Source organism: Onychomys torridus, chromosome 15 (genome assembly GCF_903995425.1).
Source record: "Onychomys torridus chromosome 15, mOncTor1.1, whole genome shotgun sequence".
NCBI lineage: Eukaryota > Metazoa > Chordata > Mammalia > Rodentia > Cricetidae > Onychomys > Onychomys torridus.
Genome location: NC_050457.1, coordinates 40,207,489 through 40,215,383, shown reverse-complemented (window position 1 = coordinate 40,215,383; position 7,895 = coordinate 40,207,489). Strand labels below are relative to the sequence as shown.

Genomic DNA, 7,895 nt, shown 5'->3' with positions numbered 1-7,895 from the left:
TATGGGTACTGGAGATCAGGCCACAGAGCTAACGTTGCCAGGCTTGGCAGCAAGCTCGTTTTCCCATTGAGCAATACCTTGCTGGCCCCCTTTTGTTCTTTTTAAGATACAGGTTTTCTTCAGAATTTATTATTTAATAATTTTGTGTGTGAATATAATGTGTTTTGAGCAAATCTGCCCCACTCTTTGCCCTCAAATTCTTGCTAAACATTCCCTCCCACCATCATGTCTTCTCCTGCGTCCACTTAGTGTTGTCGTTATGTCCATGGCCATAAGGTTGTTGGCCACCGGAACATACACCAGCATCCATCCAGTCTCTCCTGAGCTAAGTGTGGGCTTCCCTATGTCTCTCCTGTGTCCATACTGGAGCTTTGAATGGCTTCATCTTGTGTGGGTGTTATGCATGCAATCATAGCTTCGGTGACTCCAAGCATGCAATGGCCCAGTTACAATCGGTAGACAATGTTCTGTGACAGTCTTCCTCTATCTCTGGCTCTTATGTTCTCTCCACCCCTTCTTCTGAGATGATCTCTGAGCTTTGTATGGAAGGGATGCAGAATCAAATGACTCTATATTCCACTACAGAGATATTTGCTCACATATGTTCATTGCTGTTCATTTCGCACTAGACAGAAAATGGAAACAGCCTTAACTATCCATCAACTAATAAACAAATAATGACAGTATGACACAGCATAAGGGGATTTTATTCAGCTGTAAAGAAGATGAAATTATGAAATTTGCTGACAAATGGATGGGTCTGGAAATGATCACTCTGGGAGAAGGTAATCCAGATCTAGAAAGATAAATGCAACATGCTCATTCTCAGATGAGGATCTGGCTTTGAATCTTTAGATATGTGTGCTAAAAGTGGAGTAGCCATAATGTCAGGAAATTAGAGGAGGGGTATAAAGAAGACTTCAAGGGAGGGAGGAGAGTAGATCACAGGTGGTATAAAAGGGCAAAGGGGCAGAAAGGGATAGGAAGGCTTAAGTGGACTGGGTATGGGAAGGCAGTGTAGAGGAGGTGTGGAGAGGGAGAGATAACTAGCAGTAAAGATGCTGGATTTCTTGTTGTTATTGTTGTATTGCATTTTATGTGGACAGTCTTCCTGTGTTGCCCAGAATGACCTCAAGCTCCTGAATTAAAACGGTCTCCCTCTTCCTACCTATCTCAAACCCAGGTATATGCCGCCATGCCCCACTTAATCTTGAGGCCTTTTGGCTTTATGTTTCCAAAGCATGACTTCTGAATACAGGGTCATGGTAAGGATTTCTGGGTCTTGTTCCTTTTGAGAATGAGTCTCACTGTATATCCCGGATTGGCGTTGATCTCATGATCTCCTTTTCTGTTGTGCCAGATGACATGCATGCACCACCTACCATGCCCTGATTATTGGACAGATTTTGCTTCATCCAGATATGTAGATTTATGCTTTGTGCCAAATTTGAAGGAAAAAAAAGATTTTTTTTTCAGCAAGTATGGAAATAGTTTTTTAAGCCTGCCCTTGTCTCTCTTCAGAGACCTCAGGATGCAAAGGAAGAGCTTTTTGCTATAGATTGAAACTGTTTTCTGCCAGTTTGGAATGGGTCTCCTGGATCATTGATTGCTCTTTCTCCATTCTGTTATTGAGATTTTTATTTTAGCCCTTGTAAGGTTTCTACTTTTTTCATTTGTCTCTGGCATATGCATGGAAGTGCTTTTGTGTTTGATACTGCCAATCATCAAAGGTGACATAAAAGGGGACAGCAGGGACTATGGATATAGCTCAGTTGGTAGAATGCCTGTCCAACATTCAGGAGGCCCTGGGTTCAATTCCTAGTACCTCATAAAATGGACATGGTGGTGTTTGTCTGTAATCCTGGCTCTCAGGAGGTACAGACAGGAAAAAAGCCAGATATGGCAGCAGACACTATTAATGCCAGCACTCAGGAGGCAGAAGCAGGAGGATCTCTGAGTGATTCAGGCTAGCCAGCAAGGACTACATAGAAGGACTGTCTCAAAAAATAAAAAGGTGACAACATCTTTGTCATAGATTTCTAGCATCTGTGTCATCTAGATGTTGATATTTACTGTCTTCTCATTGTGTTTTAGATCTTTTTAGTTCTTGTATGACAAGTGATTTTCATTTAAAACTTGGAAATTTGGGATGTTAAGTTTTAAATTTCTAGAATCATTTGAAGTTTCTTCCCTCCCTCCCTCCCCACTTTCTCCTTTTTTTCCTCCCTCCCTCCCTCCCTCCCTCCCTCCCTCCCTCCCTCCCTCCCTCCCTTCACGTAGTTCAGACTGGAATGGAACTCACTATGTAGTTTAAGAGGCCTTGAAACTCAGCCTCCACTTGCTTTTACCATCCAACTGCTGGGATTATAGATATGTAGCACCACACCTATAAGAACTTTTAGCATTTATATACCCCAAATCTTTGTAATTCTTCCCTGCTGAAAGCTGAATAAAGTTCTTCCTGTTCACACATGAGCCACATATTTGTCCAGGTTTGTTTATATTTTCAGTGACGTCACTTTTTTTTTCTTTTCTTTTTTTACTTTCACAGCTTCATCCACTTAAAATTGGTTTGTTCTATGATACTGGGGAGAGGGTTTTTTGTTTATTTGTCTATTGACCTATGGTTTCAGGGAAGGGATTCTTGGCTGTATTCAAAAACGTAAAAATCTACACAAGTATCCTCCATACACTTAAAAGTGTTGACGCAGCCACTAGCAGTGGGCCTTCCTCCTCTCACCCAAGCCAGCAAGACCAGTCCTTCCTGTGGGTGCGTCTGCATTTCTTTCTCGATCCCAGTGGAGGATGATGGGAAGGAAACCCGTGGGAGCTATCAGTCATGCTCGTCAATGCCCCAGGGATCAAGCTGAACAGCCCATTTTGATGGAGAAGGGTGCCCTGTGTTGGAGTGTCCAAGACGGTTGTTGAGGCACCTTGCCAAGTCTCCTATCATTCAACATACCCTTCCAAGGTCAGAAATACAAGTTGACTCTGTTGAAATATTAATGAAGTGATTTGCTTAAATCATCTTGATTCAGATCTGAAAGACAAACAAGGGTGTATTGTAACTTTTTCAATTTATTCCTACCCCCCCCCCCCCGCCCTGCTCCTACCAAGGGATAGTCTTTTCTAGGTGCTCTATTGCTGGGCCAATGTCATTCTTTCTACTTATTTGGACACCAAGCTTCTGTATTACCACCATCCTGATAGAAATGAGCCAGAGTGGTGCTGCCATCTTTGGACAACTGGTAACAATTCTTAGCATTTGACATAACACAGAACACAGGTCTTACTGACCCTCCTAACTCTCTTCTCCTCTCCTTAACAATCTAAATATTCAAAACCATAGACCTGACGAAACAGCGTGTGCTTTTCTTTTCATTCTTGGTGAAATGAAGGAAGAACTCTTTTTAATCAACTGTGTAAGAAATGGGAGCAAATTCAGAAAGGGGAGGCAAGATCATGAGTTTGGGGCCAATCTGTGCTAGAGACTATATCTAAGCAAAACAAAACAAAACAAAACAAAAATGAACAAAAACAAAACCCAAATCACAGAATAGAATCTTATTGCTAAAGTGAAATCATTATAAATAATTTCATGGAATCGATGTAAAAATCTAATGCTTTCACTACCAGGAAACAAACAAAAATGACATTAAGAGCTTGCAACTAGTTTTTGGCTCTCTTTCTTCCTAAACTTTATATAATGATGCAAATTTAGGAAATATCTGAAAGTTGTATTTTGCAGCATTTATGAGTTAGAGAAGAGAACTGCATGAAAGAAGAAGTTACTTGATACCCTTTGTTGTTAGTTCCCTGGAGTTGTAGACGTACTGATTTTGGAGTAGGGCTCATGTTGGCTACTTCCAAGGCTATCAAATCCTGTTTACTGAAACTTGCCTTGTCATTGCCTGCATATTTATTGCTACACAACCCCACCGTGGATGAAAAGAAATAAGTCAAATACTGCAGTGCTTTATAAATATCAGTGCTGCTTCATAAACAATTCCCAGAGAGAAGACGACACAAGATAAAGGTGCTTCCTCAGCCTGCTGCTCCTCTCTGGGCTGGAGAGCGATACTAAAACCCAATGAAACCAGAAAGTACTGGCACTTTCCTTGTGGTGTGCTTTTCCTAGAGGCGCTTCGCCAGAAACCCAGGCAGCAGAGCTTACTTAGTGCCAGCTATCACCTTCAGCCACACCAAGAATCTGGTTGAGATGAAAACCCCCAGAAGCACTGCATCCTTCGAAAGATGGATTTTGGTCCAGACAGAGGGCTGCTCTATGGCCATATGTGCAAAACTCCAGAGCAGATGAGTTTCTTCACAAGAGAAACAGGGGAACCCAGTTGCTATTGGTAAGTTGGGAACAGAAGCTTGATAGCTGCAAGACAAAAATGAGAAACCTCCTAAGTAATACATGGAAATAAACTAGAACATGGGTGCTATCACAAACACCACATGCATACACACATCATACATACCAAACATGCACACACACCACATACACACATATACACACACACCACACACGCTACGCACACATGCACACACACCACGCACACATGCACACATGCATAACACACACACACACACACACACACACACACACACACACACAAATACGTACATAGAGGGGGTGGGGTGGTGGTGAGTGCTCTTAAGGCTGGACTGTCACTGAAACTGAAAAAATAATGTTTGGCAAACAGAAGTGAAGAATGCTGTAGAGTCAAAGAAGAGGTGAACAAGGTCTAAGACAAAATGGTGCTCTTTGGACACAGCAGGGCAGCTGTATGCATGAAGCCACAGCAGCTGTGATGGAATGCACAAGGCTGTATGAAATCCAGGCAGACAAAATTCCCAGCAGAGAAGGGGAGGTGGTCCTGTCCCTAGATGAGAAGCTACTGGTAATTAACAGCTATTTTCTTTAAGGGTGTGGTCCCTGGTAAACTGGACATTTTCCTGTGGATGGCCACACATCCAAGAGTGTATAGCCAGAACTAATGTGTGAATATGGAATGACAGTAGATATGGGAGGAGTTAGGAGAGAGGGGTGAATATGCTAAAAAACAGTATTACTTTAATGATGTAAAGATGTGTTACATTTGTTTGTGATGCATTTGTTTACTTATATAAAGATGTGTTGCTGTTTTATCTTGCCTGACTAAGACACCTCATTGGTCTAATAAAAAGCTGAATGGCCAATAGCTAGGCAGAGGAGGGATAGGAGGGGCTAGCTGGCAGTGAGAATAAGAGGAGGAATCTAGGGGGAGAGAGAGAGAGACAATGATGAGCAAATGTGGGAGAAAGAAAGGGAGATGCGTGGGGCCAGCCAGGCAGTTGCCAGACAGCCAGATACAGAGTCGGACATACAGAATGAAAGAAAAGTAAAAAGCCCTGACGCAAAATGTAGATGAAGAGAAACAGGTTAATTTAAGTTAAAGGAAAAAAAAAAAAAGCTAGCCAGAAACAAGTGTAAGCTAAGGCCAAGCATTCGTAACTAATAAGAAGTTTCTGTGTCGTGATTTGAGAGCTTGATACATACATGTATGTATATATGTATGTACATATATAAAGATAACATAAAGGTTAGAGAGACTGCTAATGTGGGTAATAGGCAAACCCATATACCTCTGAGAAGAAAACATTCATAAATTCAGGCATTCTTAGTAGCTTGTTGAAATCTTTTTATGTACATGGTGAGGGGATATGTTTATCCTATGTTTATCCAGCAAATAGCCTTATTTGTACAAGTCTTGGCTAAGAATTAGAACTGACTAGAGTCAAGAGGTATATTTTTATAAAATCACTTGCAGATAGTGGCCTGCAAACAATCACATCTATGAATTGCTGCAGAGAGGAGGGTGGATGATCCATCCAGAAGACAAGAAGAGAAGAGAGACTTCACATTGCCACGTCCCATTGTGCCCTGGGCTGTATCATTACTGCCTTCACATGTCCCAGGTAAGGAGCCTCAGGGACCTGCCTATGACCACATTAGCCAGTTCTTGCCGCACATGGTCTCCACTTCCCAACAGCAGGCCAGGTTTAATGTGTTTATGTTCACATTTCCTCAGCTGCTTAAATGCCACTTAGAAGGGCCATTCTGGTGCCGCTGCTCCAGTCCCTGCTCCAGAGGGGCAGTGTCTTCTGGTCCTAATCAATGGGCACCAATGACAGCACCCAGCAAATTATCACCTCTGTGTTGTTTCAGGTCTCACTGAGGTCATCTCGGCCTCATGCTGGTCTTTTCTTCTGAGGTTCCCCAATGGGTACTTGATGTGGCCAAGTAACTCCTTCTATTAAAATCATGCACACCTTTTTTTTTTTTTTTCTAGTAAAGCTATGCTATGTATTTTTAGTTAAAAAAAAAAACAAAAACAAGAAAAAGGCAATGTAAATTTTCTAGACATTATTTCTTAAGGAAATATTTACCTACCACTTATCCCCGTGATGGCTTCAAGGTTTTTCCATATTACAGTAATCCCTAAATGCCAGAGGTATTCTGGTCTATATCACTACTCACCCGGCACTTCCTTCTTTGGGGACATTCTAAAATACACGCAATTACTTTATTCCGCAGTTGGCGTCTCTGGCATATTCTGAAAATGCCCATGTTGTGTTGTATCTGTCGCAGGAATATTGGAGTTCAAGGGGGAAATGTCAGAGGCTTGAAGCTCCAAATGCAATTAGAGATGCCTCTCTCACAACTTTCTTTGAACTCCAAAACAGTTTGTACTCTGTTGGCTTGATGTCCTTTTGAAACAGGACGGGTAGACACAGAGGAAGTTGCATTTTCATTGTTTCTTCTAGTCTTCCTTTACTCCCTTCCTGTTTACCTTTGTAAGCAATAGTCTTCCTAACAAGGAATTAGTTTTAATTCTTTGAAAACATATTAGTTTTGGCACATCGAAAAAGCCAAGCTGACAAATATAGGTGTTTTGTTGTTTGTTTTGCTTTGCTTTCTGTTTTTGAGATAGTATCACATATAGCCCAGGCTGGTCTCAGACACTCAGTGGAGCTGAGGCTAGTCTTGAACTCCTGATTGTTCTGCCTCTGTCTCTCAATTTTCCAGGCATGGGCTACTAGGCCTTGCTTGTGTATGGTTTTATATAACATATTTGTTTTTTTCATGCAAAGAATGACAGAAGTTGAATTTCTGAGTGCTCTTCACTCTCCATTTTCTCACAAAGGGCCACATCTTCAGATTTTACAAAGTGCTGTGCCAAGAGAGATTTTGAAACACATTCTTTCCACAAAACAACATACTGAAGCGCTGATGGATGGGTCCAACACTCCGATTGTCTTGTAGACAGAAGGATATGTAAAATGTCAATGACTTGGGAATGATGATCATACAATGATGCCTGAAGACAGGTGGATGAGTTCAACATGCAATCCATTTTGAAAGGAGGAAGAAGAGAGGTAGAAGCTTCATTTTAGTTTAGAGCGTTCTGACGGGAAGACCTGTCAGTCATTCTGAAGATGATTCTTGAGTTCTGCCTGTGTTCATGGAGTGAATTATAGCAAACAATGAATCCTGTAAGGTATTTAGCTCCTTACTAAGTTAAAGGGATTTCTGTAGTGCTGGCAGGTCACTTTATGTCAGTCCACTAGCATCCTTGCCTGCCACCTCCCTGCTCGTGTTTCTTCCCTTGAATTTGGCCATAAACTCATAGCAATAAACTATCTTCTATCTCATAATGCAAACATTACTTAAAATAATATTTGTATTTACTTATTACTCTGTTTACACAGAGTATATGTATGAAATCTAAATAAATTCTAAATTCAAATGAGTCAAGTATTTCTTTTTTTTCCTTTCCAATGTCAATGAACTGAACAATGCTGAATTTTAAACAAGATTTTTTTGTTGTCATTTTTTATTTATAGTT

General features: G+C 41.2%; 1 long non-coding RNA gene across 1 annotated transcript; it reads left to right on the top strand.

Annotated features, from left to right (window-relative positions):
- Positions 1–4,035: 4,035 nt before the first annotated feature.
- LOC118596046 lies at positions 4,036–7,660 on the top strand. The gene is made up of 3 exons (XR_004946662.1): positions 4,036–4,358; positions 5,817–5,964; positions 7,194–7,660. It is a non-coding gene; the product is annotated as an uncharacterized LOC118596046 (long non-coding RNA).
- The last annotated feature ends 235 nt before the right edge of the window (positions 7,661–7,895 follow it).